The sequence below is a fragment of the Rattus norvegicus genome, chromosome 13 (genome assembly GCF_036323735.1).
Source record: "Rattus norvegicus strain BN/NHsdMcwi chromosome 13, GRCr8, whole genome shotgun sequence".
NCBI lineage: Eukaryota > Metazoa > Chordata > Mammalia > Rodentia > Muridae > Rattus > Rattus norvegicus.
In genome coordinates, this window is record NC_086031.1 from 96127288 (window position 1) to 96148590 (window position 21303).

A 21303-nucleotide genomic window follows, 5' to 3' on the forward strand; every position below is an offset into this window, starting at 1 on the left:
AAAAGCCGCCTGGAGGAGCAGGCGCCACACCTGCGTTCTGGGGAATATCTCTGTGGGAACTGTTTTGCTGCTGCACCCGGCATCTCTGAGCCACCGGTGCCATCCACAAACACCACCGTTGATCAGGAATCAGCGTCAGTAGCTGTGTGCTAGGGCTGGAGTGTCCCCCAAGGCCCCCGTGCTGCGGGCACCCAGCTATGTGCTGTTGGAAGGTGATGGAACCTTTAAGAGGCATCTTAAGTTCACTTGAGGTGCATCCTTAAAAGGGATCCTGAGACCCCGGCCCCCCTCCACTCTCTTTAGCTTCCCAGCCACCAGCTGAGCAATTTTACTCCACACATAATTCTGCCATGATGTCTTGCTAAACTCAAAGCAGGGGAGCCAACTTAGTCATGGACCAGAGAGCCTGAAATCGTGGGCAAAGACGAGGTTTTCTCTTTGTAAGTTGACTTGTTGTTTGTTACAGTAATAAGGAGCTAGTGAACACACATTGTTGGTTAACCATCATTAGCTGGTTCGGTCTATTTGTTGAGAACACATCCCAATCTCTAAGCACACGGGAGCGAGAACGAGCTTCCGGGGGTCCAGGAAGGTGTGTTCTGGAAGACAGTACTGACCAAATTCATCAAACTAGCGGGTTTTAATTATATTCTCACAGCCTGGATATTCTCCCACATCTGAATGTGACCCTGCCCATCCCCTTCAAAGGTCACCTTCTCCATCTGTCCTAGGTCAATAATGGTTAGATGGATGGATGAATGACCCGGCTCCCTCCAGCAATTTCTTTCACCTATCATGATGAGCTTGAGCTATTCCCCACACACAGATTTAGAACAGAAAGCCAAACCTGGGGCAGCAGTGCAGCTCGGCTGTGGGAGCATGGGCTCAGCACATACAAGTTCCTGGCTTGGATCTCCAGCACCCCAAAGCAAAACACGCCTTCCAAACCACACTGCCAGTTAGTGACTAATGGCTAGAAGGTAGAAGAGGGTAGGGTTCTTCCCAACGCAGGTGCTTTCCCAAGCCTTTGGCAAATACCTTTATAATTGAGGCAGCCTACAGTTGCTTACTTCCGTCTCCAGCTGCCTCTGAATGTGTGGCAGGAGACCTTATCTGCCCTTGCCTGCGGATGACCTGGAGGGATGGAGACCTGACTCACTCTTATCTTTACTTGTCCTGTCCACAGAGACCACGAGGCGATGCTGTCGTCAGCAGTCTGAGGAGCTCCTTTCTTCCCTCCGTGATGTCACCCAGATAAAGCTGGGTCCTTGACTAAATCACACAAAATAATTTCAGGATGAGCCCGAGTGAAATCAAGTCAGTAGAAAGTCAACACTGAAGGGCTCTAGCAGGCCCAAGCATGGCGAACTGGACTCCGGCATGTCTGGTCCTCTTGCCATCCCTTGCTAGACTGTTAGATTCCATTCCTAAAGCCAGCCACCAAGGCCTAGTCCCTTCCTTGGCCACCTCCTCCTCCTCCTGAGGCTGACCACTAAGGTCCAGCTATCAACGTACTGAAGTCCAGCCATCAAAATCCCTGTTTTGGTTCACCTCATTAACACGGCCAACGAAAACAACCCAACTCATTCTAGCACACGGCCTCCCCCTTTCCTTTATAAACCATTATTTTCCTGTGGGCCACGCCTGTCTCTTCTCTATCCAGAGGCAGTCCTTCGCCCCTCGGGACAGATCCTTCCTCCACTCTCCCTCGATCCCTTCCCCTTCTCCCTGTCCTCTGTCTCCTGTCTTTGTCTCTTAGTCCCTGCTCTTTGTCTCTCTGGGGCAAATAAATCTCTGTGCTGAGCTCGGTCTTGGGGTGACCTGTGCTGACTCTGGTCCCTTCAAATACTCTGCTGAGTATTTATAGAGAGTAAGTCTTTTGTGAAAAGAACATATATCCCCCAGACAATTGTAGAGAATTCTGGAGAATCATATTGACATCTGTGTGTGTGTGTGTGTGTGTGTGTGTGTGTGTGAGAGAGAGAGAGAGAGAGAGAGAGAGAGAGAGATTCAAGTCCTAGGTGGCCAGAGTACTAGAATTAATTTGTTTTTGAGACAAGGTTTCTCTGTATAGCTTTGGATGTCCTGGAACTCACTCTGTAGACTAGGCTGGCCTTGAACTCACTAAGATCTGTCTGCTTCTGGCTCCCTAGCCCTGGGATTAAAGTTGTGAACCCCCATCCCCCTCCTTTACCCCCAATCCCACCAATACCTCTCAGGGCTGTAATCACCAAGTTTTGTTTTTTAATATTTATTTATTTATTTGTTTGTTTGTTTGTTTATTTAATGTATATTAGTGCTCTATCTGCATGTACACCTTTGTACCAGGAGAGGGCATCACATCATGTTATAGCCACCACGTGGTTGCTGGGAATTGAACTCAGGACCTCTGGAAGAGCAGTCAGTGCTCTGAACTGTTAAGCTGTCTCTCCAGTCCCTAATCTCCAAGTTTTAAAGCATAAATAAATCTTAAAAGCTAGGTAAAGTTTTTGTAATTAGGTTTGCTCGGTGTCCTTTGTTCAGTGGTTTTATAAGGTGTATTGTTTAGAGTTAAGGATGAGAGGGGAGCTCAAGGCAGTAAAACTCAAGGTTGTTGTTAGGACCCAAAGAGAAGGACAAATGGCAGAAGGAGGACCTATTAGCGTGTCAAAACAGACACCTACCCGCTCCCCAGCGAAGCGCAAAGAGAGCCAGCCGTGTTGGTACTGTGCTTACATCAGTCAGGGGCAGAGCAGACAACAGTCCTTTACTCATCTTAGCTGGATGCCTGGCTTCGTGGCCAAAGCTGCCTTATACCCAGGACTCATCAAATCAAATCCAGGCCGCGCAGCACCGGAGGGAAGACGGAGACTTAGAGACTGCCCGTGCATGGCGCCTACAGACCTTCCCTCCGGTACCCAGAACAGGTGGGCCGGAGACACCTGCTTTCCACCACATCTCACAGATGGAAGATGTCCCCCAGGGGCCCTCCAGCCACATGACCAGCCTGAAGCCGGAGCTACCACACTATACAAGTATGTGGTGGTCAGACGGGAGAGATAGAGAAGCGGAGCAGCATAAGCGTTACGAAGAGAAGGGTGGAGAGGAGGAGCCTGCTGTGAGTGGCAAGCCACACCACCTGAGGTCTTGGTGACATCCCAGCCCTCAGGGACCTCAGCTGTCACTGTGGGTCACTCTGGGTCTGTGGTCGTGCAGTAGCAGGGAACAGTGTCAATGCCTGTGGCTCATATTACCACTAGAGAATGTGGGGATGTCCCTGGTTGGGGCAGCCGGCAGGGACCACGTGGATGCCCAGGGGCCGAGCAGATCTGGCTCCGCCCCTCACTGGATGCAGCAATTTGGAGGGCTTGCCCCATCTCTCATTGGCAGCAGCACTCGGGAAAAGTGGGCTCCGTGCCTTGCTCAGACAGCACAGCGAAACTGACCTTGTTGGCTAGGGTGGGGAGAGCTGGCCCCCACTACTCTTCTTCTACAGCAAGGTGACAGGGCACAGAGGTAATGATCCCCTCACCCATCACCACCTCTGGCAGTCAAGAAAGCTGCCCACTGGGGTTGGGGATTTAGCTCAGCGGTAAAGTGCTTACCTAGCAAGCTCAAGGCCCTGGGTTCGGTCCTCAGCTCCAAAAAAACAAACAAAACAAAACAAACAAACAAACAAAAAAACTAGTAAGAAAGCTGCCCATGGGTTCATGAGCTCAGAAGAGCAAGCCCTGCCCCTCACCAGCTGCAGCATTCGGGAGAGTGAACCCTTAACCTTACCTAACAGCACAGCAGAGTGGACCCTGGTGGAAGGGTCCAGCCCCAAGAGCAAGAGCCTAGGTGAGCTGTACCCGCCATTTATCTGCTGTTGAGGTGCCGTGGGGTGCAGAGGTGATGCCTTACCCGACTTGGGGGTCAGGAGAGCTGGTGAGCTGGCCCTGCCCCTCACCTGGGCAAAACAATGGAGCTGGCCCTTGTGCCAAAGGCACTTGTGAGCCAGCCCCAAGGGTGTGAGAGCCGAGAGCTAGCCCCGCCCCTCACGGGCTGCAGCCCTTGAGAGAGTGGCGACTGCACCTTGACTGGGCAGCACAGTGGAGCTGGCTTTGGAGGCACGGGGTGTGGGTGAGCCATCGGGAGGTTGTGAGAGCAGGAGAGTTGACCCTGCCGAAGGCAGCATTGAATGGCCTAGCCAGGACAACGCTGTAGAACTTGCCCTGGTGGTGTGAATAAGCGATTGCTGATGGGCTCACCAACTTACCTACCACCCTGGCCCAGATCCCGGGCTCTGAATTGCCCCGCCCCCAAATCTCCATCACCTGCAAACAGTTGGGGAAACTGTGAAAGGGCTGGTCCTGCTGATCCAAAGCTGCAGGGTCTCCAGGACACAGGGCAACAACAGGATAAGAGGAGTCCCGGTGAGCATCCAGTACTGATGGTGCCACAGAAGCCAGAGATCTCAAACATTTGCAAATGAAATAGTGTGGACAGAGGGATACACTGTGGGACACACTGTGACACACTATGGCTTCCACGATGAGATGTTTTCTGTTTTGTTGTTGTTGTTGTGTATGTGTTTTATTTTTGGGGGGGGGGGCAGTTTGCAGGGGCCAAAGGCAGATATGAGGGGATGGTTTAATGAGCAGAACTGAAATGCATGAGGTGACACAAAGAATCAATTACAAAAAAAAAAAAAGCAACCGCTGACCACCAGGCTCCTCCAGTGGTACAAGTACCTGGTAAGGAGCCCTGCTCCTCCTACCCCTGCCCACTATCCTAAACCTCTCCTTCTCTTTCCTAGAAAACCCAGCTATTTTGGCCATGCGCTCTCTTGGTTCTTCTCTTGGTCTGTTTGCCCACTCTCCCTTTCTCTCTATCTCCTCTCCCTCTCCTTCTCCCTCTCCCTCTCCCTCTCCCCTCCCCCTCCTCTCATGGCCCCCGTGCCACATCTCATCTACTGCCTCTTCTCCCTTTATTGGAACCACCAGAGCTTCCAGGTGTCTCAGACTGTACTCTTCCTCATATCCACAATAAAAACTTCTCAGGCATACCTAAGAGCAGGGATGTCCCCATTCTCACTCAGTTGTAAACGTGCTGGGTCTCAGAGAGCATTCATCTGTCCCTGGGATGCTTTGGTTTGAGTTGTCTGTGGGGAAAGACACGGAGTCTCTGTGGGGACTTTGGCTTCTCAGTGTGTTGAGTTTCTTGGCTCTCAGCAGGAAAGGTACATCAGATTTGAGGGGGAGGGGCCGCTTCTCCTCATTTCCCTTTAGTTTTCTCCTTTTCTTCTTCTTCCTTTCAGGTCTGATCTGTGCTTGGGATCTGGAGGGCAGGAAGTGGGCAGGAGAAAGCCATTTGAGGCCCATGTGGTCCATTAGGATTTCGAGGTCACCTGGAAGATGGTGAGCTTTACTGACAGCACAAAACACTGAGAGCCCAAATGTGGATTAAAAAAAGTACACACACACACACACACAAACACAAACACACAACACAAACACATATACACACAACACACCAAAACACACACACATAACACACACACCACATCCACATCCACATCCACACACATCCATACACATAACACACACCACACACACATACACTCTCACACACACACATCCACATACCCACACATACATACATCCACACACACATCCACATACATCCATATAAGTAACACATACCACCCACATAAGACACACCATACACACCACACACACACACACACACACACACACACACACACACACACACAGCCCACCTTCTCCAATTGTGATTACAACTTTATGGGACAGAGCAAATGCTACATCAGAATTAAAGATGCAGTGACTTGGGGTTGGGGATTTAGCTCAGTGGTAGAGCGCTTGCCTAGCAATCGCAAGGCCCTGGGTTCGGTCCCCAGCTCCGGGGGGCGGGGGGAGAAAAAAAAAGATGCAGTGACTCCCCAGCACTTCTGTCCGTGATCAACTGTGTTGCAGAGTATGACTTCCCTGCAGACTTGATTCCGAACACATGTGTGTGCTGTGCACTGTGCATGACCTGGTGCCACACATCACCAGCGAATGCTGCCTGAGCCCCTCAGCTCAGATCTGAGACAGTGTTTTTACTGTACATACAAAGTCCTCTGTTCTTACCAAAACATCGAGGTTTAATTATGGAAAACAAATGCCTTCAACATTTCCCTGATGACAGCCCTTGACACGTCACATGAATGTGTCTTTGGGTTGTATGATGTAAGCATATTTGATTTTAAAACGTGCTGTTTGAGCTGCTGACTTGAATTTCATTTTTAAAAAGATCATTAAATCGTGGTTTTGAGACTAACACAGAATTCCCAACAATTTCTGAAATGGCTCTAAACACATTTCTGCTATTTTGAATTTACACCGCCTGTGAAAAATACTGAAGATATTCCATGTTCTATGGTATGAAATACGTAGCTAATGTCGTATTCCCTATGTAAATATAATCAATCATACCCATCTCATCTCTACAAATTTGCTCTCATCTTTAATAAATGCTGTAATTATATGTATGTGTAAGAACTGCTTTTAAATTTTCTTTGTGAGCTATTACCTCTAAATGTAATTGCTTCTCTGTTTTTGTCTCCATATAGCTAGGGTCGCATACAGGAGGCGGCGAAAAGAAAAAATGTAAGCCCTGCCCTAAAGAATAGCTCCCATCCTCCTCTCTGGGAGAAGATGCCCTGGTAAATTCTGGCAGGCACCTGGGTTACTCTGTGCTCTCCCTGTACCCACAGCCAGTTCAGGTCACCGTGCGGGCGCCCTGCGGCTCCCAGAACAGGTAACAAGCATCCCAAAGCCTGGAATAGACGCAATCTACGTCCCTCACCCAGCCCTCACTGCCTGGAGGACTCTGCGAAAGAACTCCCCAGCCACCAGGCCACTGAGCACCCTAGGACCTCAGCCAAGGGAATGGGGACAAAGCGGAAGGTGCTAAGAGCTGCCACAGCCACAGATGGGATGAGGCCTGCATGCAGAAGCTCTGTCACAGCGCCACCATGTGGTCAGCTGCAGAATAGGCATGGCACCAGTGGGGTAGGGGTGGGGCCTGAAAGGGATCTACCCTTTCTTGCAGAGGCCCCTGGGGGATTTGGAACCCGGCCCTACTGGCTGACCTCACTAGGACACTCTCTTAGGACCCAAAGTTGGCGGGAAACTTCTGTCTCATAACTCTTACTCTGTTAGGAAAGGCCTAAAGCCTCTGAGGAAGAGACCAGAGGCACAGATGGACTTTTGCTCCCTGAGTGAAGGCTCCTAGTGTTCAGTGCAGAGATGGATGGGGAAAGAGAAAAGTGGGTCAGCTTCTTGGTGGGGGAGGGTGATCCCAGAGGATGCACCATCTAGGGTCATCTCAGGTGCTGGTTCTGCAAGGGAATTCCGGAAGAACCGCCATGCTGTACCGGCCAGTCTGCAAGGGGTTGGCATGAAGCCCTGGCTTTGACTTTGAGAAATAAGTCGCAGACCAACATACACCCGGCACTACGCCAGCCTGCCAGCCAGCCCTGGGTACGCTGGGTATTTGACAGCACTCTGACTGAGAGCCCAAGTGGGAGGGAAGTGAGACGCAATTTGAGTGGGACAGGAAACAGGATGTGGCAGTGTTCCTCTGGCCTAGGCCTGAAAGAGCTATGGCAGGTTCCAGGGTGGGCCTTGAGTGCCACCTGGTTTTGGACTGCAAATCATCAGGCAAACACCATTTTCCTGACCCATGCACCTTCTTTGACACTAGTCCGTTATGTGCCTGGAGGCCAGAGCACGAGAGAGCAGAGAGCGAAGTAACCTCTTCCCCAAACCCTGAGGATAAAAAGCTCATCTTTGCCTTTCTAAGCCAAGTTGTGTGGTGGGGAGGGGGAGCGGGAGTAGGAAGGGGAGCGGGAGGGAGAGGGGGGATGAGAAGATGAAGGGATCCTTTGTGCTTTGAGAGCCTCCAGGCAGGAAAGAACAGCCTCTTCGAAGGATGTAAAAACCATCCGTGGGGTTGCCTGTGGCCCAACAAGAGAAAGCTTTCTCTGCTGGGTTGTTTAAGTAATGCCTGCTTCTGGATGCAGTGTCACACGGCCCTCTGGACAATGACCTGGGCTCTGCCGAGGCCCACAGATCCCCAGGGCTGGAGAACAGTGAGGGAATCATTGGGCATAGCCTGAGGTCAATGTGGCAGCCCGTGTTCCTCTGAGCTCAGGAGTTCCTAAGTAAGCTCTGAGTGGGAGGGATCCCTGAGAAGAAACAGAACAGTAGGTGGACGGTCCTCCCCAGGGAAGTGCAGGCTGCTGTTAGGTTTAACCTGATGTGGGAAACAATGTCCAACTGGTGTTCCCAGTTCAGTGTTACACAGCTGCTCCTCCTGCAAGAGACCCTCTTGACTGACAGGAGAGGGAGAGGAGTCCCCCAAGAGGGGCTATAGCTCGATGGTAGACTGCTCATTTAGCACTCGTCAGACCCTGACAGAAGAGCCTCAAGACAGGGGGTCTTACTCCAAGCCCTACCCAGGTCCCGCATGGAGGTCCTAAATCCACCATGGTGGCACACACCTTTAATCCCAGCCCTTGGGAGGCAGAGGCAGGTGGATCTCTGTGAGTTCCAGGCCAGTCCAGTCTAAGTTGCAGGACAGCCAGAGCTACACAGCGAGAGCCTATCTCAGAACAACCAAAACGGAGGAGGAGGAAGAAGAGAAGGATGAGGAGGAAGAAGAGGAAGAGAAGGAAGATGACGAGGAGGAAGAGGAAGAGGTGGTCCTGGGGTCTTGGGCATGTCACAATTTACATGACACCTTTTTTTTTTTTTTAATTTCTTCATTTCAACTCCACGGCAGCCTTGAGGAAACAGGCTGGCCTAGGGGTCTGCCACTGTGTTCTGCCAATGTGGGGAAGCCTGGTCCCAGGCCCTGGGGAGATCACTCACTGTCTCCATGGTGGCTCCTACTTAGGCCTGCCCAAGGCAGTCTGACATTCACTGCTGCCTGCACAGAAGCCGCAGACAGTAGACAAACACCTCAGCATGCAGGGCTCAAATCTGGTGTCTGTTCCCCAGAGCTGGAGAGCTGCGGTCATTTCCATCTGTCATTGGCTTCAGAAACACCCCAGGCACACAGGCACACCTGCCGCTCCCTCAACAGAAAGTCCTCACCCAAGCTGCTTGGCCGCTTCTCAACAAATGCACAAGTCATTTTTTGGGCATAGGTGTATGTCACACGATATTTGCGATAAAATCATTTTTACTCTAAAATTATTTTCTGTCAACCTGAAATTTCAATGTAATTGAGCGTCTGGGTAATGGGTTTTTTTTTTTTCTCTTGGTTTTAATTTTTGGTGGCAGGAAGTGGACTCAGGACTTCACACACACTAGACACCTACAGGGTTTCCTATTGATCTACACCCACAGTCCAAATGGAATTTCTAATTAACCACTTACTTGTTTTTAAAGATTTATTTATTTTATGTATGTGAGTACACTGTAGCTGTCTCCAGACACACCAGAAGAGGGCATCAGATCTCATTACAGATGGTTGTGAGCCACCATGTGGTTGCTGGGAATTGAGCTCAGGACCTCTAAAAGAGCAGTCAGTGCCCTTAACCACTGGGCCATCTCTCCAGCACAAACCACTAACTTTTTAATAGGCTAAATAAGATATACTTATTCTTACTTTATGTGCATGGATGCTTTGCTTAGATGTAGGTCTGTCCACTACATGTGTGCCTGGTACCTGTGGAAAACAGGAGAAAGCAAGGGAAACCCCGGAGCTGGAGTTACGGGCTTTTGCAAGCTACTGTGGGAGTGCTGGGAACCAAACCTGGGTCCCCATGCATGGGTACAGGAGCTCTGTTCTGCAGAGTCATCTTCTAGCCCACGTACATTTGCTTTGACGAAGTCTTGTCATCTTGCCTAGGCTAGCCTCAAATCCTGGGCTCAGATGACCCTCTCAAGCCTCAGCTTCCTGGATAGTTGGAATTACACATGCCCCACCCATCCAGCTTCTTCTGCATCGTTAGTTGCTATTTCTGGCAACCCTATGCTAGTGGGACTTTTGGCACCGTGACCCTTAAAAGCAGGCAGATTTTAACTGGAGTCTACAAGGCCGTAAACAGGGCTTCAGCAGCACCTCCTGTCCTAACTCTGTAGCAGGGAGAAAGAAAATAGCAATCAGCTACAGAAATTAAAAAAAGCATTTGCTTCCTTGAGAACCTCCAGAGGGAAAGAGTATTTCCAACTCTAGTTTCTATCACTCGTCTCATGAAAATGGCCACATTGGGAACACAGAGCCCGAAGCTCATCCAGGAACTGCCAATCAGGGACCGCCGATTAGGAACTGCCAATCAGGGACTGCCAATCGGGAACTGTCAATCAGGGACTGCCAATCAGGAACTGCCAACCGGAACTACCAATCGGGGACTGCAAATCGAATCCGGAACTCTAACACGACTATTTCAGCAGGACGTCCCCGGGCACCTTTGCTAGATGGCGTAAGTGCCCAGTTTGATCGGGTTTTAACTCCTACCACTTGCTAGGTTTTTGTTGTTGTTGTCGTTGTTGCACTTTTGCTTCCTTTCTACTTAGAAATTAACTCATTTGAAATTACAGCTATTCTAGACTGTTCTTATGGAATACCCCAGTGACCACAGCAATCTGGACTTGGGACGTACTCAAGGTTGAACTGTTTCCCATCAGTTCCTATGCAGAAGTCCTAATCACAGGACCTGAGACGTGCGGTAATCAGTGGATTGGGTTTGTCTAGACCAGCGGTTCTCACTCTTCCCAATGCGGTTAAAAAGGGTCACACTTTTTTCAGTTCCTCGTTTGTAGTGACCCCACCCATAAAATTATCCTCGCCGCTTCTTTCTAACTGTAAATTTGCTACTTCCATTGTAAGTATATGTTTTTGGAGATAGGGGTTTGCCAAAGGGGGCGGGGGGGGGGGGCTACAGCCCACAGGTTGAGAACCGCCCTTTTAGATAGACTGAAGGAGACACCAATATGAGTTGTGCTTTGTAAAGAGCAATTCGTGAGGCTGGAGAGGCGGCTCAGTGGTTCAGAGCTCCTTCTGCTCTTACAGAGGACTCTGGTTCAGTTCCCAGCACCCACATGAGAGTTCACAACTATCTGTAACTTCAGTTCCAGGAAATCTGATGGCTTCTTTAGCCCTCTTTGGGCCCTGCACGCACATGCTACACAGACATACATACAAGCAAACACTCACTGTGGTGGTTTGAGCAAGAAATACCTGTAAGTCTCGGGCACTTGAACACTGGAGAAGGTAGGTTGCTTGATTTCAAAAGACTCAAAACCATTTCAAGTGCTCTCTGTGCTTTCTCTGTTTATAGTTCAAGATTATGGGCCCTCAGCTGCAGCAACCGCTGTCTGCCACTTCTCCCTCCCCTCTGCTGTCATGGGCTCTGATCCCCTGAAGCTGCAGGCCCTAAATAAACCCTTCCTTCTATAAGTTGCCCTGTAATAGGAAATAGGAAAGTAACTAATATACTCATATACATAAAATAAAGATAAATAAAATAAATAATATATTATTTATAATTAAATAGAATAATAAATGATAATAAATATAAAATATATTTCAAAAGGAAATAACTTTTCTTTTAAAAAGGAGCAGTTTGGATGCACACATACAGAGGGAAGGCCGTACGGAAGTGTGGCAAGAAGATAGACAGATATAAGCCAAGGAGGTGCCTCAGAGGGAAACAACCCCGTTGATCCCATGGACTCTGGGACCATGTCCTCTTCCTCCAGCCAGTGGTACTGTGTCATAGCAGTCCTAGGAACCTCACAGCGATACTTGGGCTTGGAGCCTGGAGCTGGCTCTGCCTTCTCCTTCCTGGTTTCCTCTGCTTACCCAGTGATGATGGCTACACATTCCCAACCGAGAAGGACTCTGGGACAAAGCGTCCAGTTACTCTGTACTTCATGGACCCTTTGACTCTTCTAAGCAACAGACTATGGGGGACCCCAGCCACATAGGATAGACTACAGAGGCTGTTTTCCTAACAGCTGTGTGGGGACATTTGGCCCCTGGATGTAAACGTTCCGTGGTAGCCATGGGATTGTCAGATAGTCTGGCTGAAGACAAGGAACACAGAGCAGGCAGTGGAGAGAGGACTCGCAGACACATAATGAGTGGGAAGGGGGCTCTCTGGCTTCCAGTGTCTGTCTGTGCTCTCAGGTCAACTAGGCTATGCGTCACCGTAGAAGGAGCATCGGGAGCTGAAGGTGGTTAAGAACACGCTGTTCTCGCAGAGGACCAGGGTTCTGTTCTCGGTACCCACACTGAGCAGCTTGTAACTCTAGCTCCAGGGGAGTCTGACGCCCTTTTCTGACCTCGGATGCTCTCTTTCTCTTTCCCTCTCCCCTTCCCTCTCATACACATACCCCAAATAAAAGAAGGGGCAGATGTGGTGGTGTACACCTGTAATTCCAGCACTCAGGAGGCAGAGGCAGGCGGCTATCTATGAGTTTGAAGATAGCCTGGGCTACAAAGTGAGTTCCAGTCCAGCCAGCCAAGGCTACATAGTGAACCCCTGTCTCCAAAATACCCAAACCCAAACCAAAAAAACAACAACAAAACAAAACAAAATAACCAAAGCAAAGCAAACAAAGTAGAAGACCACTCTGTCTCTCTCCCTGGCCCAGCAATCAGCACACAACAGATCACCAGACACCCAGGCCTCCTAAGATCAAAGAAAGGATCCTAGTTCCAGCAAAAGATCATCCCGCAGGCTTGGAATTAATTTACTCAGGGGAGGTGGGGGACACTTTGATCTGCCATTCTCAACACCCAGGCTAGACATCAGGAGCTCTGGGCACTGGAGCAGAGAGGCTCTGCTGAACGCCCTTGGGTGACCCACTTGGATGCTCTTGATCCTGTGAGATATGTGAGAAGGGAGAGGTCTTCACTGGAGGAGAACCCTTCTCAGTATTAGGCAGGGTGGAAGGCACCCGTGTGAACAGGAAACAGCTGCTGCCACCTGCCCCAGGCTCCTAGGCTCCCCCACACTCCTCAGTCCTACCCAGAGGTCAGTGCTCCCAGAAGCTGGAGCAAACTTGCACGGACCCCAGTCAGGTCCATAGCAAGAGTCACGTGGCAGGCTTGGTCTGCTTACACCTTATTATTTATTATCTATAGACAGTCTGCCTTAAACTCACTGAAGTCAAAGACGAACTTCTGGTCTTCCTTCGTCCACTTCCAGAGGGCTAGGTTTAAAGGCGTGCTTCACCTCGTCCTGTCTTCTTGTAACTTGGGATCAAACCCAGAGTTTCTTTTTTTTTTTTTTTTTTTTTCTTTTTTTTCGGGGCTGGGGACTGAACCTAGGACCTTGCGCTTCCTAGGCAAGCGCTCTACCACTGAGCCAAATCCCCAACCCCGAACCCAGAGTTTCTAATGTGCTAGGAAAACGCTCTATTAGTGGGACTATAGGTATACCCAGCTGGTTTTTGGACAGATCGTCCAATGTGTCCTGGTGTCAAAACAAAAGACAAGAAGGCTGGAGCCGACAGCACTCTTGTGTGGACTCCACTCAGATCCATAGCAGACTGACAGGGAGGTGATACGTGACCAGGTCAACCCTGAACAAGCAGGATACTTGGAGGGCAAAAAAGTCTCCATCACAGTCCTGTGACTGAGCTCTTTCTGGGCAAGGTGGACACTAGAGCCAGAGGAAGCAGAACAAATGTCTCCTGCCTCCTGTCCCAGCCCTTTGCTAAGTCTGGGGTCAGCGTTTACTGTTGAATTCCTCTGGTGTCTAGGGGAATGGGCAAAGCCGGACAGTGACAGAAGGGTCTGATAGCCCTTAAGTAAGCGACTTGTTGGGCCCAAGGCGGAGCTGGAGGCCCAGGGCTGACAGTGGCATCTGGGGAAGTCAATGGCTCTTCTGCCTGGTCACTTTCACTCTAAGCGTTGCCCGGGAGTCCACCCAAGTTGCATGTAGCTCCCTGAGCATGGAAGCCTCCACTTAAGCCATCCACAGCCATGAGCCACAAGAGCTGGGACTACACATAAACCAACTTGTCAACTAGGGATACAGGTCCCCTCCGTCCTCAACGGTTACTGGGAGAGCCAATCTAGAGGACATGGACATGTCCTTCTCCCTCAGAGCCCACCGTGTTAGGCTATTGCTAGCTGGTGGACCGGAAGAGGAAGCTCTGAGCAGTGGGCTGTGAGATGGTCTCTGGGCCCAGCTCCACCATGAACCTGCCAGAGGGGAGATACCTGTCCAGGTGCAAAGATAATGCATGGTCCATGGTCCTCTGGCTGCTGGCTCCCTTTGGTCTTCGTGAATGCTGTAGGCAGACAGACTTTGGCAATTCAGCATATTCCACTACGCGGTGTATGCTGGGAAGGACCAAAGGCGCCTGCGCGGCTAGTGGCCAGTGAGGGCACCTCCATCTTGATTGGTTCCTCTGAAGGCTACCATGGTGGGTTACAGATCCACACTTCAGTTCTGCAGTGCCCTTGACACACTACTGTGTCTCCCTAGCCTCCACGGGTGTTGCTCACTAATGCTCAGGATCCGCCCTTGGCTGTCTTCTGCTCCCAGATGCCTGTTTCCACCTCTCAGGGAATCTTCCTACTTTCTGTTTCTGGCGTGCCTCTCCCAGTGCTCAGTGGCTAGCCACGCTCCTGGCCCTGAGACCTCTCTTCTACCCCAAACCACAGGCATATACAGAGGACTTCTGCCTGGACCCTACCGGCCGCTCTAGCCTTTACATTCCCAGCATAGTCTTGACCAGTAGAACATTCTGGACTGTAGAAGTTGGCCTGCCTGGAGGGTCCATCTAGAATCCGGAGCACTAAGGGACCCTTTCATCACAGCGACAACAGTGTATGCAATCCTCCTTCATATTCCCCGCATACTTTTTCCAGCTTTAAATTCTCATTCTCTCCCTAGCAGTCCTTGGGTTCGGAGCCCATGTCCACCCATCAACATACAAGGCTATGTGCTGGTTGCTCTTCCAAAAGCCGGATCCTAGGGGTGCTCACACATGACTGGAGCAGCAGTCAGGGCATCTCTGCATAGGTCATTTGTAATTCCCAACCTTAACGCAGATGCAGCAGCCCAAGTGTCTTATTTGTCTGCCTTGTAGGTCAGACCTTGATTCAGCTCCTCATGACTCGGGTCCCAAGTGTGAGAAGAGTAGGGACAGACGGCAGCCAGCAGAGGGCGCTGCCTAGCCGCCAGGAGACGCGCTGCCTAGCGCTACCGCCGGGAGGCTCCCGAGCACTGTAGCTTGGATAGACCGGGCCAGCAGGATGACGCCAATCTTAGAGACAATGAGAGGGACAAGCAGAGGAACAGTGGTTTCTCCCTATCACTTTCGCTGCCTGCCTTGGTCCATCCTAGCACTGTGTCCTGACTCCCAAGCTAGCCTAGCCCAGACCCGACAATTGCTCTTAGTGCAGCTCACCAAGCACGAAAGTCAGAACAGATGGGGAAGGTGGGAATGGCTTCCTGGGGTGCTAAACAAACAGGATATCTCTGCTTTCCTCCAGGAATGAGATGGGGACAAGCCTCGTTCTGGTTAGAAAGAGGCAGAAGAAAACTGAGACTCAGCATTTAATCCAGCTGTAGGTACTGAAAAAGCCTCGTTCAAAGGAGCTCTCAAGGTCCTTGGAAGCTAGCGGGGAAAATCACGTACCTGTGATGGTTAATTGAGAGTCAGGTTGACTGGATTATGGAGTGACCAAACCATTTGAGCAAGTGTGTCCCTGGGGATGAAGAGCCTTGTCAAAGTGGCTGCGGCAGAACAGAACTTGGCCCCCAAGTCTCACCACAGGAGACTGGCCCTTTTTCTGGTTGCGCCACGCCCTCCAGGAGCACTTCCGGGAATGCACTGCACCTGGACCCACAGGTGCCTCTATAAAATCCACTTTTTCTTGCCTCCCACTCTCCCTTCGTTAGGGATTCCTACAGGAGTCCTTTGCCTAGGGGTGGCCTAAACAATAGTACTTTGGTTGTCTTTAAGTGCCGAGGAAGCCGGTTGCTAGCCAGTCTGGTAATGTCAAGTCGGGGTCTCTAACTTTCACCTCCTATTGCAAGCTGCAGCGGCTCTGAGCATTAAATACATCTCATTGAAGGAAGAGGAATGAAGAGGGATGGGCAAAGTGCTTTTCCGCATTGATCTTCCTCTTATGTTGGAGGAAAAAGTCTTTGTCAAACGTTCCCAAAACATGTCCCTTTTCATTGCATTGTCCAGAAAGAGCCACGAGTGCCCCTAGAGCAAGTCTGGACCTACATTTTTGAGATCAGAGAGGTATTCACTTGAGACCTGAGCAAATCAGGATCATGGCAGCAGAGGAAGGGGTGGAGGTGAGGAGGGAACAGGTAGTCCAGGCATCATGGGGTCTTTATCTCCTGCAGCTGCTAGGATGATGAGCGAGTGAGGAGTTCAGACTTGCATCTGAGCCTCCCGGAGCCTCAAAAGGCTTTCAACAGACAGGGACGTTTTGATCATACAGTGCTTTGGCTACTGTAAGAGGAGGGAAGGAGACTGTGGGACTTGGGGGTAAGAGGACAGGATAGGGTGGGCTCATCATGAGAATCCTTTAGACACAGAGCCATAGCTTGCTTAACTCTGGGCAGGCGAGGAAAACCCAAGAGATGCCAAGAAATGGAGCCTGAGGGTGACAGTGAAGAAGGTGGCGGGGCCGTATTGAACTTGAGACACCTTGGGTATATGTGGAAGGCAGTGAAGGCAGATCTTAAGAAGGAGGAATGAGGGGCTTAAACTTGGGCCTGCAGTCTCAGGGAAAAAGGCCTTCACAGGATGTAAGAAGACAGCCACCCCACCCTACCCCTGGCTCTCAGCACTAATTTCACAGTAGCCTGTTCTCTCATACTCGTCCCCCCACCTCCCCGACCATACGCTGTTACTCCCTGTAGAACAACCCTGGCTTCTTAACGTTTACCTGCCCATTCTTGGAACTCAGCTCACCCAGATTCCTGTGATGGACCTGGACCTGTTTGTTGTTTCTAGGATATCCACGTTTCCCCATCTGCTTCTGGATGGATCGCACCAGGCCCTTTACAGACACTGGCACTATGGCTTACTTGGTAGGTTTTACAGTTTGAGTACAGACTGTGCCCAGAGGCTCATGGGTCTCGACCCTTGGCCCCCAGTTAGTACTGGTTGTTTTTGAGAAGTTGTGGAACCTTCGGGAGGTGGAGCCTTACCAGAAGAAGTGGATCACGGTAAGGTAGGCCTCAAGGGTTATAATTCTGGTGGGGCATTTCAATGTTAATGTATTGTATGTATTGTTCTCTAGAGTAACAACTTACAGAATGAATCTCTACACACACACACACACACACACACAGAGGGTTTTATTAGAATGGCTTACAGACTGTGTTCCAGCTAATCCATCAATGACTGCCTGTGAGACGACGGCCCAAGAATACCATAGTTTAGTTCATGAGGGTGGGTGTCTTGTGATCTTCAGCAGTCACCAGAATTCCAAAATAGGCTCTAATGCCAGTGAAGGAATGAACTTGCTAGCAAGATTGAGAGCAAGCAGGCGGGCGGGGGTGGGCATCTTTCTTCTACGTCTGTTATCTAGGCTGCCAGCAGGTGTGTTTCAGATTAAAGGTGGATCTTCCCACCTCAAAGATCTGGACTAGAAGTAGGTCTTCCCACTTCAAATGAATTAAGACAAAAGTCTCTCAGAGGTGTGCCCAGGCATTTGGGTTTTAGTTAATTCCAGATGCAGTCAAGTTGACAACCAGGAATGTCCGTCATGGTGCGAATGCCTTACCTGCGTGTTTGTTGTGCCTATTCGTAACTCCCTGGAACTGGAGTTATAGATGGGCGTGGGTGGCTAATGTTGACTCTCTGATCCCTGACAAGAACGAAAAATGTTCTTAAACCCCGAGCCATCACTCCTGCCCAGGGACTACTTTCCCAAGGCAACCATAAAGGCTCTGGTTTCCCACTCAATATTTTACAACTTTAGGCAAAGAGATGAAAAATGACAAGGAGCCCTTGACCCATGAACATAATTCTTTCCTCAGAGTGTTAAGGTTCTTGTGTGTAACCAGGTCTCTTAGTCAGGGATCCTGCTCCTGCACAAACATGACCAAGAAGCAAGTTGGGGAGGAAAGGGTTTATTCAGCTTACACTTCCACACTGCTGTTCATCACCAAAGGAAGTCAGGACTGGAACTCACACAGGGCAGGAAGCAGGAGCTGATGCAGAAGCCATGGAGGGATGTTACTTACTGACTTGCTCCCCCTGGCTTGCTCAGCTTGCTTTCTTTAGAACCCAAGACCACCAGCCCAGGGATGGCACCACCCACAATGGGCTGGGTCCTCCTCCTTGATCACTAATTGAGAAAATGCCTTACAGCTGGGTCTCATGGAGGCATTTCCTCCACTGAGACTCCCTTCTCCAGCTTGTGTCAGGTTGACACAGAGAACCAGCAGTGCACCGGGTTTAACACGGAAGAGGCCATCCATGGGGCTCTCTTCAGGCTTGTTCGATTGTTTACCAATGTAGCGGGCCCAGCTCCACCTTAGATCTTCCTTTGCCCAACGTGCTGGGGGGTGGGGCCCAGGTGAAGGCTGGACCCTGCTGAGGCCTCCTCAGTGTTACGGCTACAGCAGATGATTCTCTTGACTCTTGAGCCCGTAGTGTGGCTCCCACACTCACCTCACCTTAGCCAATGCACAGTCCAAAGGTGATTCCACTGCATTTGCCCCCTCCTGGCCTCTTCCTAACACGGAGGTGAGTCAAGTGGCTAATTTTTAGCCTTTGTGCCCAGTGTCAAGCTGCACGAAGGATGGTGGGATGGTACTCAGTAAGGACAAAGGTTTCAAGGGGGCAGGCATCTCCCTTTCAGTCCCTTAGCTGCTCAAATCCACGTCAGATGTCAAAATACAACACTGGAGGGTGGACTGGGGATTTTTTCTCATTTGTGTGTGATGTATGTATGTATGTATGTATGTATGTATGTATGTATGTATGTATGTATAATTTCCATTCTGTCAAAACCTGTCACTCCACACCACCACAGATTAATCTTCCCCTTTGTGCTTCCTTGGACTATTATGAAGGGTGGAATCACCTCCCTGAACCAAGAACTTCTAGAATAGTGGCTCTTTTAGAATTGTGACCTCTCTGAGGTAGAATGACCCTTTCACAGGGATCACCTAAGACCATCAGAAAACACAGATGATGCTACATTACGATTCGTAATCGTAGCAAAATTACAGTTAAGTAGCAATGAGCAGCCGGAGAGATGGCTCAGTGGTTAAGAGCACTGATTGCTCTTCCAGAGGTCCTGAGTTCAATTCCCAGCAACCACAAGGTGGCTCACAACCATCTGTAATGGGATCTGATGCCCTCTTCTGGTGTCTCTGGAGACAGCTACAGTGTACTCATATACATTAAAAAAAAAGAAAGGGGTGGGGGTGGGGATTTAGCTCAGTGGTAGAGTGCTTGCCTAGCAAGCGCAAGGCCCTGAGTTCGGTCCCCAGCTCCAAAAAAAAAAAAAAAAAAAGAAAAGAAAAAAAAAAGGAGCAATGAAAATAACGTTATGGCTGGGGGTCACCACAACATGAAGGCTTGTATTAAAAGCTTCTAGCTTAGGAAGGTTGAGGATCACTGTCACAGAATACCTTTCCGTATTGAGTAAATACCTCATCTCTTTGCTGGGTGGGAACTTCATGGAGTCTACCCATCAGAAAGGAGAAACTACTCCATAGTCTTGCATGCTGTTAAGTGACAACTTAAAATTCGAAATCCATTTAAAAATGAATCCAATATAAACATCTTCACAGGGGGCAGGGAGTCCTCTCTTGTAAGGTATTCCTTCCAATACATGCAGTCATGAGTGAAAGTCTTGGTAAGTGGGGGAAGGAGGCTCTCATTTTACACTCTGGGAAAACAAAGGATTCGGCAGTTAGTGGTACGTTCAGGTTTGGATCTCTGGATGATTGCTGGACTGATGCCAGGCACACAACGGGAGGCTCACCGTCCCCTCTGATATCTCTCCAGGTGGCTACTGCCACAGTGTGTACACAGAAGAGGTGCCTGCTGAACCGACACGGCAACTGTAGTGGCCCACCACGGCTATTCCTAGATACAAACCCAGAAGAAAGGCACCCATCTGTTCCACACACATGCTGGAAGATTCATAGTGGCACTGCTCGTAATAGCCCCAAGCTGGGAACTACGGTATCACACTGAGAACGGACTACCCACCACTATGCGATATGGATGAGTCTCATGTACAAGCCTGAGAGAAAGATGCCAAACACAAGAAGGCACGGTTCCATTTATGCCGAGCGTGAGAGACAGCTAAGTGTGGTGGGGAAGCCAGGAGGGGCTGTGCTGGCTGTGAACTATAGAATATGAGGGGGCTCACAGAGAGTCCCATAAGGATGCTTCTTGACCTTGGTGCTAGTCACACGTGCATTTAGTGAGCTGTGGGTAGCCTGTTTTCTCTTTTATTCCAACTGATAAGAGGGTCAAAAAACGATGGTAAGAAACCTCACCCACTTGTCGGGGTTCTGGCTGAAAACTCCTCTCAAGTCTCCTTACAGGATTTAGGTGGCCTGTCTGTGGGGACACACCTGTCTCAGCAGGTTGAAACTTACCTTCAAAGTTAGGTTCCAAAGGTTCTAGGCTCAGCGGTAGAACTACAGAAAATTAAAGACTCAGGTTACAACCGAGCTCCCTGGCTTCACAAATTCAAATGTGTATGAATCTTACAGCAACAACCATCCAGTCACCACAGTGTCAGTGTCTCATCTGGAGTGATGATGTTCATTTCTTTGTGTTGCCTGCATGTATGTGTACCTACCACGTGTGTGCATGATGACTGCGGAGGTCCGCTCCTCTGGAACTGGAGTTACAGACACCTGTAAGCCACTACATAGATGTTGGGAACCGACCCCGGGTTAAAGAGCAGCAAGCGCTCTTAATTTGAGGCCCATCTCTCCAGACTCCAGGATGATTTTAAAACCTAGCTCTGAAGAAGAGATCTTCGAGCTGGTTCTGCACACACCTGTTAGCATTTGGGACGCTGACCTAGGAGATCACAGTCTGAGCACTAACATTCGCACCAAGACCGAGGATAGCGCGTGAGGCTGTCTCAAGAACTGTGGTACTGATGGACGGCTTGGGCTGTCTGCAGCAGGCACCCCCAGGCAGCTGCCCCTTAGCACGCTGCAATCACAGAAACCATGACAGGATGACTCCTAGAAACCACAACCCATCACAATACGGGCAGCAGCCCCATGGCTTGGGGCAATCGCCCACAATCACCAGACTGCCTTCCCTTGGCTTATTACGGAGCAGCCATGGG